Source organism: Mus caroli, unplaced genomic scaffold (assembly GCF_978045245.1).
Source record: "Mus caroli unplaced genomic scaffold, Mus_caroli_1 scaffold_2, whole genome shotgun sequence".
NCBI classification, from domain to species: Eukaryota; Metazoa; Chordata; class Mammalia; order Rodentia; family Muridae; genus Mus; species Mus caroli.
Genome location: NW_028227257.1, coordinates 137065839 through 137079325, shown reverse-complemented (window position 1 = coordinate 137079325; position 13487 = coordinate 137065839). Strand labels below are relative to the sequence as shown.

The 13487-nt window shown below is 39.1% G+C and overlaps 1 protein-coding gene across 3 annotated transcripts in view; it reads left to right on the top strand.

Annotated features, from left to right (window-relative positions):
- Arhgap15 (Rho GTPase activating protein 15) overlaps positions 1-13487 on the top strand; it is a 638684-nt gene that overhangs the window by 55561 nt on the left and 569636 nt on the right. The window lies entirely within an intron of this gene.

The following is a 13487-nucleotide window of genomic DNA, read 5'->3' as shown; positions in this document are numbered from 1 at the left end:
CACACACACACACACACACTGCCCCAGTCCCATTTTCTTTATTCCAGAGATTATCAAGTTTGATGGGTGAGAAGAATCAATTGGGCAGATTTAGTAATACAGTTCTTTGCTATCATTCTAGATCCCAAATCCAAAATGACCTGTTCTTCCCCTTGTGCCTGATGTCACAGGCTTAAACAAGCAAAGCAAACAAAATGAGGCAAACAGACAAAGTAAAAGTTTCCGCATTGGTCAGCTTTTGTTTTAAAACTCAGCCTATTAAACCAATAGCACCATACAGAGGAAGTCATCTTGACTAAAAACACCTATCTCTAGCTCCTTGTATGTCTTTCAAAAATATAGATACAAACAAACAAATAAACCAGGTCTACAAGTGCCTTATAAAATTATACTAATGAGATATTATTAAATATTAATGTTTTGAAGACAAAAAATTACCCTGTCACAGTTCATCTGTATCTAGGAAACTTAACAGGTTTATTTTTCTTTTTTTAAAAAATTTATTCTTTAATCTTCTTTAACAATCCAGACTTTATCCCCCTTCTGGTCCACCCTCCAACTATTCCATACCCTCCTCCATCTCCATGAAGATGTCCCCACCCCCATCCCACCAGGCCTCCCCAGTCCCTGAGGCCCCCCAGTCTCTTGAGAGTTAGGTGCATCATCTCTGACTGAGTTCAGACCCAGCAGTCCTCTGCTGTGTGTGTTGGGGGACTCATATCAGCTAGTGTATGCTGGCTGTTTGGTGGCTTAGTGTCTGAGAGGTTAGTTGAGACTGCTGGACCTCCTATAGGGCTGCCCTCCTTCTCAGCTTCTTCCATTTTTCCGTAATTCAACCACAGGGGTCACCAGCTTCTGTCCATTGGTTGGGTGTAAATATTTGCATCTGACTCTTTCAACTGCTTGTTGGGCAGTTATTTTTCTTCAGCAGAGATTCCTTAATGTTATATGGTATGTGTGTGTGTGTGTGTGTATGTGTGTGTGTGTGTGTGTGTGTGTGTTGTGTGTATGTGTTACAGATAGTGGAGGTAAAGTGGAGAAAGGAAGTGGGTGACAATAGGGAGGCAAAGAGAGAGATGAAGGGAAAGGAGAGATGAAATGGAAGTGAGATGGAGGAAGGGGAGGGTAGAAAAGAAATGAAAGGGATGGGAGAAAAAGGAAAGATAGGTGAGAGAATTATAACAGATTGAGCTATTACAGAATTAGATTTATCTCTTAGAAAAGATGTGATAAGATTTCTAGGACACTATGGGACACTACTCTCAATAGAATGGGAGTTAATTAAGTATGGACACTGCCTTTGGAAAGACAAATGTTAGAGGGTGGAGAACACTCTGAAATGGTCATTACAGTATTTCCTACCACACTTGTGACAAGGACCGGGTCCCCAACATTTAGGATAGAGGTTGTCATGAAAGAAGAATATGGTCTGTGCATATGTAGTAGGGCTCCCACCACGTACATGGCTCCTGACAATGTAGCCTGCTCCTTGGAAAGAGAAAAAGCAGGTCATCAGAGGAGATCAACCAACTTCTCTCTACCATCAGGGAAGCTACCTGACAAGGATAGAAGGTCAATTTTAATATTAGAGTCAGATAAAGAAAACAGAGGATAACCATTGGGTGTTTTAAATTTTGACCCATATTGTAAGTCAGATAGCCTCTAACTCTGCAGCAGATAAAGCCTCTTGGAGCTTTATCTTCCCAAGATATTGAAACAGAAAGTCTGGCCAAATATGTCCTTTTCTGGCAGGCTCTGGAGCTGAGATGGATTTATTGAAGACTGGTCTTCAAAACAAAGATGAGCAAAGGCAAGAGTAGGCAGTTCTGCTGCTGGGTATTTCCAGGTGTGTCCTCTATCTATACTATGAGCCATTTGTGCCAACCAATGATAACCGGTCATTAGGATGATGTCGCTGGAATTATTGATATTTAAACTGTCAGTCTGGCTTAAACCTGGGTTCTTTTGTATAAAGTCAGCAATGATCAACAAAGAAAATGGGATGGATTATTTCACAGGACAGCACCCCATGTGCTGTCTTTCTTTGAACTCATCTAAGCATCTTTAAGGGGAAAGAAAAATTGAAAAAAAATATTAAAGTGTATAAAGGATAAAACAGGCACAAAGAGCACACCCAGGGAATTAAAAGTGTCTAATAAGGAACGGGTCACATAGCTCCAGCCTGAGTGTGAAAATGGGGAAGTCAAGTAAAGACTGTTAAAAATAGCTCACTCACTCCCCAGGGCTTTCTGTTTGGGATTTTCCTAGTTTCTACTTGTTTAAAGCTAAAGGTGAAAAACTGCCTTCTTATACGTTTATTTACTGGAAACACAGTTAGCCAAAAGAAAAAAACAAAACAAAACAAAAAACAACAACAAAACCAAACCAAACCAAACCAAAACAAAACAAACAACAACAACAACAACAAAAAAAAACACTGTCCTTAAATTGAAGCTTAAAGTTGAAACTACAATCTTTATAAATCAAGTTTCCAGGCAAGAGTAAGGCAGGGATGTGAAATTAGGCAAACCCAAAGTTTCTCTGCTGTGACTGCCCTTGCTCTTCACAGCTCATTCCCTCATGGCTCATCGCCCAGGGCAGTTGACTCAGCTGGGGAGGTCAGCATCCCAGCAACCCAAGTCCTAGGAAGGAAGAAGAGAAGCTCGTAACCTGAAATGACATGATCGCTGAGGCAGCTTGCTGCTCCGCATGCTTACATTTTGAAGTATATCCTGTGAGCTGAATTACAGAGAATAGCATTGGACAGGGTGAAGGGTTGCCTACACTGAAGAGAAGGCAAGATTCTTGTCTGAAGGACAAGTGCCTTTAGCAGGAAGCAAAAGTCTTACTTTATAAAATGACCTCAAAACAATCGGACAGCCCTGCAGAGGCAGTAGAGGGATAACCAACCAGATGACCTGACTTAGTGTATTGCTATCTAACTAGAGTACATAGCATTTATCCCTGGTCGAATTTATCTGAAGGAGACTAGACTACTTTCTCTTCGATACTGTTCAGGAAAGGAACAAAACAAAAATCCTTTGTGTGCCCCTGGATGTTGTGGAACATCATGAGATTGGAAAACTAGCTACTAATGTTGACTGGTTCCATATACTCGAGTCTCTGTTTAGAAATCAATGATACCTATGCAAAATGTTGACTTTGTTGACCAAATGTCGTGTTATATGTACCCACAAAAGAAATGTAACTTTCTATAATAGAAATCTTGCCTGGCATTCATGATTCTTAGTGAAATTTTTTTGCCCATAAAAACTACTCAAAAATATTATCTTTAAACTGCAGCTTAGTTCTCTTGTATACCAAAAAGACCCAATGCTTTCCTTTATGTGTGCATTGCTATTGCTTTTGTGAAATGAATACTGTCTATGAAACCATTTTAAAATGAAATGTTTTTATTAATACTCTCTTATTAAATTTGGCTTTATTCCCACAACTGCTGTACACTAAATAGTCTGCTGGCAGTTTTGTTTGCAAGGAGGATGAGGTGAATATGGCTTCGAACATAAATAAAAATAAGTTTCTTCTCCTTTATTTTGTCTTATCCCTGTCAATAATTTCATTGCCCCGTGGCTTTTAACCTTACAGAGAAGTTGACATCCGTGTATTTTGAATGTCCCCTCTGGATTTCTTGATTCTATTCCGGTTTTTAAGTCTAAGATGGGGGAACAAACAGGTCAGAATCGCTAGGGAGTTTTTCTGCAATGCAGCCAGCTACCTTGAAGTTCTATGAGAGCCCAGTGGGTTCTAGCCAAACCTCTTATTCATGGCAATGTGAGTAACCATTGCTTTCAGGAGTGCTCCCTTCCAGGTTTTTCAGGATGTCAAAGGTAGAGATCACCTCCCTACCTTTGTTTTTCTGGAGTGCTCTTGTTTTTCTGGTCAGAATGATTCTCATCCCCTTCCCTGAGCATTCTATCCTCCCATTATTAATTGCTGCTGTAGGAAATCTATTTATTCTATGTCAGCAACATTGGAGACCTCTAAAAACTCCAATGAAAGCCATTTTTCCTAAACTGAAACTTCATAGAGGTTTAAAATATAAAGTTTCATTTACTAGGTTTATGTAAAAGTTATAGTCAGTTTTCTTTTAATTTTCCTAAACTTGAATTCCTTAACCTCAGTAAATACTACCAGGCCCCCTCTCTTTCCTTTTCATTTCCACCTCAGGCTCCAAATTACCTTCTCCATTGCTGTCTGCAAAGTGCCCTGCATCCCAAGGTAAAAAGCACTAAGCTCTCCTAAAGAACGCCTCACAAGAGCTCCTCAGGCGCCACCCAAGCATCATCGCAAAGTTTCCTGTGAGCTTCTGACTGGAGCTTCAAAAGTATTCTCAGCCTTTTCCCTTTTCCTTGCGGAAGAGGAAGCTGGGTCTTTCACAGTGACTGGACAATCAAATCCATCCTAAAGCCACAGAGAAATCTGAGAATATGCCATAAATACATAGCAATGTTTTCTTTGTTTATGATTAAAATGCCAAATTCTCTTTTTAAAAACTCAAACTTAGAGCACTTGTGATGTGAAATGTTTTACTTTAAAAGAGCATTATACTTTTGTTGTTGTCTTAAGATTTAAGTCTGAAGTTTCTATTTTAAGAGTAAATTATGAAATTTATTCATATAGGAATTTCTTTTTTAACATATGACCTAAGTCACTGGGAGCTAGACTTGTTCCACACCTGTTCATGCCTAAAACTTTCTTGTGCCTTATTTTAATTCCAAAATAAGCGCCAATTCAGGCACTGATTTTATTTGGTTGGTTGGTTGGTTTGCTTGTCACGTTGGCATACTTTTTGTTTGTTTGAGAATTTCATGCATGCATATAGTGCATTTTGATAAAATGACCTCCCCATTTCCCCTTCCAACTCCTGCTCTATTGACTGCTAGTTTTCTCTCCCACTTCCTGTTCTCTCATTTATATTATGAAGACCTCACTGAGCTCACTGAGTGACGCCTGCATGTGTATGGGTTCAACATCATCTACTAGAGTGTAATAGACACATGCTTGAAGAAAACCAATAACCCCCAACCCCAGCCCATAATAGTTGCCAATAGCTGCAGGCTGAGGGTGGAACTTCATGAGACCCTCCCCTACTTGTTCTGGGAATGCTTCGCTACTGCCATTGAATGTGGGTCCACAAACCAATATTGGTGCCATTCGTGTTATTTGATTTTTGAAAAAAAAAAATTCCCTATTGGACCTATATCTTATCATCCAATTTTGCCTTAAAATACCTCCTAAATGAACACAGAGGAGTCTACTCTAAATGCCCAGTATCACAGTTTGGGAATCATTATGCTATATGACAGATTTCTCCCCAAACAAACACTTTGATCATTTACTGATAGCACAGGCAGGGAGCACTAATGACTAACTCCAGCATTGTGGTGAAGACCCAATAGAGAATTAAATGCCTCGGAATTCACTCATCTTTATTCATCTTAGGGGACCATTAGTGGGGGGTTGTTTTTCTTTTCCTTTTTTTAAAATTAATATTAGTTTGGCATCATTCCTTCCTTTGAAAAATGAGAAAGTTTTAAGTAGGCAATAGGTAAAAGGGATTTCTCTTTTTCGTTCTAAATATCTCTGAGAAATATAAACTTGAAAATATTCCTGTGGGCTCTACACTAAGAAAACTAATGACATTTCTTGCAGTAATAAAAAACAGGACCATATTTCCCAGTCTTTCTACTGACTGTCCAGAACGATGGACACTTACTTTAATAGTGAAATGTTTTTCCTTTAGTTCGGGGTTTCCTCTGGAAATTCTATTGATTTGAAATATGTAACCTCCTAACACCACTCTTGCTTGTCACTGCTCTGTGTTTCTAGGAAACCCATCTTTCTTCTCTTTTTAAAATATTCTGCAAAGTTCATTTTTTGATTTTTTAACCTTGTTTATTTTCTTCCTACTATTTCTGTTTATAAGCAGTCTTCTACCAAGTCACCTACACATACATCTTTTTATATCTTCTTATTTGGTAATTCCTACTCATCTTTATAACTTTGCATGAAAACCAGATGTGCTTTTATCACTCAGAACAATTTATTATACATATATAACTAGTTATAGTACTACTATATGACAATGACTAGTTATAACTACAATGACTAGTTAGCACTTAATAACTAATTAGTTTCTAATAATCAGTGACTATTAGTTGCCATTTTTTTTTTAGATCCTGAAGTAGAATTTTTTTAATTAGGTATTTATTTCATTTACATTTCCAATGCTAGCCCAAAAGTCCCCCACACCCTCCCCTACCCACTCCCATTTCTTGGCCCTGGTGTTTCCCTGTACTGAGGCATATAAAGTCTGCATGACCAATGGGCCTCTCTTTCCACTGATGGCCAACTAGGCTATCTTCTGATACATATGCAGCTAGAGACACTAGCTCCGGGGGGTACTGGTTAGTTCATATTGTTGTTCCACCTATAGGGTTGCAAATGCCCCCAGCTCCTTGGGTACTTTCTCTAGCTCCACCATTGGGGGCCCTGTGATCCATCCAATAGCTGACTGTGAGCATCCACTTCTGTGATTGCTAGGCCCCGGCATAGTCTCACAAGGGACAGCTATATCAGGGTCCTTTCAGCAAAATCTTGCTAGTGTATGCAATGGTGTCAGCCTTTGGAAGCTGATTATGGGATGGATCCCCGGATATGGCAGTCTCTAGATGGTCCATTCTTTTGTCACAGCTCCAAACTTTGTCTCTGTAACTCCTCCCATGGGTGTTTTGTTCCCAATCCTAAGAAGGGGCAAAGTATCCACACTTTGGTCTTCATTCTTCTTGAGTTTCTTGTGTTTCACAAATTGTAACTTATATCTTGGGTATTCTAAGTTTCTGGGCTAATATCCACTTATCAGTGAGTACATATCATGTGAGTTCTTTTGTGATTGGGTTACTTCACTCAGGATGATGCCCTCCAGGTCCATCCATTTGCCTAGGAATTTCATAAATTCATTCTTTTTAATAGCTGAGCAGTACTCCATTGTGTAAATGTACCACATTTTCTGTATCCATTCCTCTGTTGAGGGGCATCTGGGTTCTTTCCAGCTTCTGGCTATTGTAAATAAGGGTGCTATGAACATAGTGGAACATGTGTCCTTCTTACGGGTTGGAACATCTTCTGGATATATGCCCAGGAGAGGTATTCCTGGATCCTCCAGTAGTACTATGTCCAATTTTCTGAGGAACCGCCCGACTGATTTCCAGAGTGGTTGTAGAAGCTTGCAATCCCACCAACAATGGAGGAGTGTTCCTCTTTCTCCACATCCTCGCCAGCATCTGCTGTCACCTAAAGTTTTGATCTTAGCCATTCTGACTGGTGTGAGGTGGAATCTCAGGGTTGTTTTGATTTGCATTTCCCTGATGATTAAGATTGCTGAACATTTTTTCAGGTGCTTCTCAGCCATTCGGTATTCCTCAGGTGAGAATTCTTGGTTTAGCTCTGAGCCCCATTTTTTAATGTGGTTATTTGATTTTCTGGAGTCCACCTTCTTGAGTTCTTTATATATATATTGGATCTTAGTCCCCTTAAGAAAGGGATTAAAATGTTGATAGAGTTATAGAGTAGGACCTTACTCTTTTGTCCCTAATAAGCTTTCCATTTTGTTTTATTTTGCTTTTTGTTTTTTTGCTTTTGTTGTTGTTGTTGTTGTAGGTGGTGGTGGTGGTGGTGGTGGTGGTGGTGGTGGTGGTGGTGTGTGTGTGTGTGTGTGTGTGTGTGTGTGTGTGTGCGTTTCAAAACAGAGTTTCTCAGTATAGTACTGGCTGTCCTGAAACTCATTTTATAGGCCATTCTTGTCTGCCTCCCAAGTCCTGGGATTAAATGAGTACTACCATCAATCCATATGTGGCTATTCTATAGAACAATTACATGATGAAATCCCCTTTTCACTTGAGGTTATCTATACTTAGTACATACAAGAACTTGGAGCTATCCACAGTGCTAAAGAAGAATCCTCCCATCTAATAGATGATGGAATACATCTTGACCTCTGACCTCTGAGTTTCTGAAGTAAGATTGATAATAGATGCTGGAAGTCCCATTGATTATTGGGAAGAAGATTTTAGTCCTCTGTTTCTCAGCCACATATGACCCTCTTCTCTCTTCCCTCTGCATTAGCAGGCAATTTTGAGTCTAAGCTGCTTCTGATTTAACGTTATGATCACATGGCTATGTGTAATGGCTATAGTATCTGGGAGTCTGTGCCATCTGAGTGATGACAGTTACTGGGAGTAATACCTTCATTATCTGGGTACCAGGTACTACAAATTGATGATCTTCTTGAAGGTTCTGTCAGGAAAATGAGCAAGTGGATTCGTCAGAATTCTTCTGTTTTGTTTTCTAAATTTTCTTTTCTGTCACTAATATTCCTTTCTCCACACTTTCAAATGTAGGTTGCATCTACTTTAGTCATTATAGTAAGTATAATGTGACCACATGTTTTTTTCTTTTTTAATAATCCAAAAAATATCTCAGTCATGTTTACTTTTGCTAATATGTTCATTTTATGACATTTTAGAGAAATGCTAATTTTGTTGTATTTATTTCTTTATTGCCAGTTTCTCTCTTTGTTATTCTTTAGTAACTTATTACATGGATATATGATAATATTCATCCACTGCCCTCTTTTGTCATCTTTCTTCTCCAACAACAGCCTTTTTTCCCCCAACTAGCCTACTTCGTACTGTGTGAATGTGTGTTCATGTGTGTGTGTGTGTGTGTGTGTGTGTGCACATGTACATGTGTGTGCGTGAGTGATCCACAAAATTCATTATGGTTGGCTGCATGAGAATGAGTAGGAAACCTGGACAACTATTGCTATTGTCATATCAACTATTGCTATGACATTCCATACTCCATACTCTGTAGTTAGTCGCTTATATTCAGTACTCTAAACATGTTTGGATCTCTGTAAGAACTGCTGCCCACTCAAAAAAAATAGCTTTTCTGTAGATGTTAGTATATGGTTAAAAGCATATGTCAGTAGAAGGTAGTTGGACACAATGTCTATTTTGATACAAAAATATCAATTTTCTTCTAAGCTCTATGATATCCCCCCAACTGTAGGCTCTTTACCAAGTTTTCATTCTTTACCATGACCTAACTTCTCTAGAGTGGGCTGTCAATCCAATCTGAAACCTGTTCTTTACCCTATAACAGTTATGCTACTATTGTACCAATGTGAACCTCCTCCTCCCCTGTAGATTGTTACCGTAGAGCATGGTATCTCCAGCTGTGTAGGACTGATGGTGAATTCACTCCTCCAGAAGCTTCTAGAGTAAGTTCCAGCATTGTGTAAGCAATCCAACAAAGGTGGGGGTAATTCTGCTCCATGTCCTGCAACCCAATGTGTGATGTCTCCATCATTTGTTTTACATTATCATTCTTTTAGGCAACCAAGAGAATGCATTATTTGGGAATACGGGGGTCTGTCTATATTAACAACACCTTGCAGGAATGTAACTCATACCAGGTACTGTTTTCTGAGAAGATTACTATCTATCCATGCTAGTTGATAAATACCTTTAATTTCATTTTTAGTAGATTTAGAAAATAGTAGTCATGATGGTTCATGTTCATTGTCAACTTAACGACATGTATGATCACCTGGAAGATGTGCCTGTGGGGAATAACCTTTCTTACACTGAAGTGAGATTTTGAGTTACTGAGGGCTTACCATTCTCTGGCTGGGATCCTGGATTGCATAAATGGAAAAGGTAGAGAACATGCATGCATCCAACCCTTTTCTCTTCCTGGTTAGAATGTGACTAGGTGTCTTTAGCTCTGTTGCTCTGATGTCCCCACAGGTGCAACTTTACAGTTTGGACTATAAACTGAAATAAGCAGTTTACCCTTTGAATTGCTTTTGTCAGAGTATCTTATCATAGCAAAAGAAAAGAAAGGAAGGCAGTAAGGCACAGGTGCTTCTGAAAGGCTTTCATTACTCCTTTCCCTACCATCTCTTCTTCTCTCCATCTTCCTCTCCATCTCATTCTCCCTATCCTCTCACCACTGTACTTGATTAATCCTCTCCACCCGTAGTATTCTTCAGCTCTGTTTCTATGTCATGAATCCTACTCTGCTCTCCCTCCTTGAGCCCTTTCTTCCTAACCCCTCTCGTGGGCCCTTTCTAGCATCTTTATTTATGTTTAGGATTCGGTCTTACTGTATAGCAAAGGCATGCCTCAACCTCAAAATTCTCCTGCTTTGTCTTTCCATGTGCTTAGAATATACATAGACACACACCAGGATGGAAACAATAACACATTTTATCTTTTAAATTTTTGATTCATTGTCACTTTTGCTCACTGTATTTCTAAACTTTTCTATTGATGAAGTTGTTTTTTCCCCCTTTTACTATGGCTTCAGTGGGATTTTAATGAGTGGAAGAGATTAAAATACTTTGCTAACTTCTGCACTTTGGTTATAAACTCATTTTGACACTGTTTTTGTTTTCTAGTATAAGATCTAGAAGAGACAGAATATTGGCAACCATAATCCTGTGCCCGGATTCACCCAGTAAAACCCACTCTGCTGTGCTAGTAGATTTAACAAAAGCATACATACACTTAGTCTATGTATCTTCCAGGCTTCCAAAACCATTATTAGTCCATCTTCCATAGTACTCTAAGATATTTAAATGAAATATAATGATGATAGACAAGAGATGCTTCCTTAGTTTCAAAATAATTAGTTATAAATTATCTACCTGTGGAAGGCAGCCAATAATTGTACAGTTACTACTCTGGCAGTAATTCAGCCCTGAAAATCATTAAAGGCATGACGCCTATTTTTTAATAAAATAAATCTGATAACCAAAAGCCAATAGCCCTTTATAAACACTATACCCCACCTCTACATGCCTTAGATTTATCACCTGGGGAGATGGCTTCATGTGTAAAAATGCTTGCAAAAATGCATAAGGACATGAGTTCTGATTTCCAGAATCCACAAAATAAGTTCGACTTGGCACCTATAACACCAACGCCACCAATTGACAAGCAGTTCCGAGAGGCTTACTTGAGAGTTGATCTAGCAAAACCAGCAAGTTCCAGGTGTGGTAAGAAACACTGTCTCAAATACAGCACAGAAGATATTGAAGAATACATACCAATATTAATCTCTGGACTCCACATGTGCTCTTGAGTGAGTACATTCACAAATATACAAGAACAACATATACAATAATAATTATATATTAATATATAATTAAATTTTATTAGCATATAAATACATTAATATACAATTATAATTCTACATTCTATATGTTATATAATATATAATTATAAATAACACATGTCTTTTGAAAGTAGAGATGCTTAATGTGTTTTAACATAGATGTGTCCTCCATTCCACACAGTTCTCCATCTGCATCTTTCTGTGGCAATGGCTGTATATCTACTCACTTTTTCTTTCTAGAGAAGAACCTAGATCCCAGACCATCCATACAAACCCAGGAACTTACTTCAATTATGATCAGTAAAGGGTTACTTTTGCAAATGTGACCTTAATCCAGTCGAAAGGGATGTCAAATATTCTATAAGAAATGAAGGAAATTCATCTGGAAGAGAAGAGAAATTTAGCTGGCTCCTATTTTGAAAGGAATTAGGAACACATTTCTGGTAACATATCTTAGGCCAAAGCTAATGCTCATGGTTGGTTCAATGACACATTGAAAAGATCGGTCTCATAGCATTGCAAGAAGTGTAAAACTGGCTTCTTAGCTTGGAGCTCTCTTGACAGGGCACTTAACAGTTTGCTCAGGGAACTCTGCTGATTAACTCACAGCACAGTAGTCAGAGGAAGGAGTTTTGGGTCTTCATCCTAAATTTTTTCTACTTTTCACTGGAAATTCCTGAGACAAACCCAAATGAAAGCTAATCAGAATATTATTCACATGATCATTTCCTTTGAATCACCCTGACTTATGCTGTCTTTCAATACATCTAAGCAACTGGTAGTGACCTGAACGTGAAAAAAGGGACCCACTTTTAATATGTAAATGTGCTGCTTTTATGAATTTTTGGGGGAAGGAAAAAATGGCAGATTTTCTTCTAAAAACCGTATGCTCTTACATTTTTTTGATAGCTGAAATTGGCAACTTGCCAGAAACATTCCTAGCCAAGTGCCAGAATACCCCAGAAAGGTGTCCCAAGAAGTCTGTTCTGATTACTGAAGATGTTGAACTAGTCTTGACTTCAAACAGTAGATATTTCCACACTTTAGTGGTAGATGACAGCTCTATCCATTCCACAATGTCAAATTCTTTGGTTTTGGCCATCGGGTATTTATGCATTTCTGGCTAAGGAAGTAGAGAAGCCTAATTTGATTTTGGAGCCAAAAGTTTTTAGGCCTCGTTCCTTTGGAACTTGGACTGGACGATTTTGGCAGTATATAAAGGCTAGGACAGATCAAGTAGTCACACATAACTAACTGACTCAACAGACCATATTCAGAGAGAAAGATCATGCCTACACATTGGATAACCGTTCTCCAAGGCAGACTGACAACACCCTGAATTCAATCACCCTTAAATAAACACACAAGGAAAGCACGGCTTTAACATACCTTCGGGCACTTCTTTCCACTGCTGCCTGATTGGTTTTCGTGCTATAGGCCAGGCTGCAGATGCTGTCATTACTGTTGTTCTTACTTATGTCTGTCTGCTGTCTGCTAACAAGCATTCATATGCTTTGGATCATTAAAGTTGCAACCTCCTGTGCCAATCTATTCCTCTTCATGGGTTTGCAGTAGCTTAGAAGGAATGATGCTATTTTTGTTTCTCGTTCTTTTTGTTAGGGTCATATTGGAGGTCTGAGTATCACAGCATCCACCCTTGGCCCCACTGAACATAAAAATTGTGTTCCTACTAACCCTGTTCTTTCTGCTTGATTTTCAATGCAAGCTGAGTGACGTGTGCTGGAATCACAATAGCCAACACTGCTGCAGCTTCAGTCATGTCCTGGTACCCTGCTATCTTCCAGCCTGCTGTACTTCCACCCTTGCTAAATGTCTTCTGACAGACTCCAGGTGCTTGGAATTTTCACAATCCAACCCATTTCGTTGTTGGAACTTGTCACTTGGATCTTGGGGGAATTGTCCCCTTAATTCTTTCATCTTAATGTTGGTGACAAGTTGAATACACATGTTCGTCTACATGTACAAGGCTGCATGCATCCATGGATATGATCAGGGGGTGGAGAAACACAAGTTTCTCTTTCATGGAAGGCACAGAGGATAGATATTATACAGAGAGAAAGAAAAAAATTGTCACTTGTAGTATTATGCAGGCTGCCCATCTAAAGCCATCATTGCCTGGCACCTACACACTAAGGGCAAGGATCCAGCCAACTTGTGAGTGGGCACCAGGCCATCTGAGCAGATGGGCATGAAAGTCGGCAGCCAGTAGACCATGTATGTGCATCAATGGAGGGTGTTGAGGGCACGATTCCCAGAGGAGA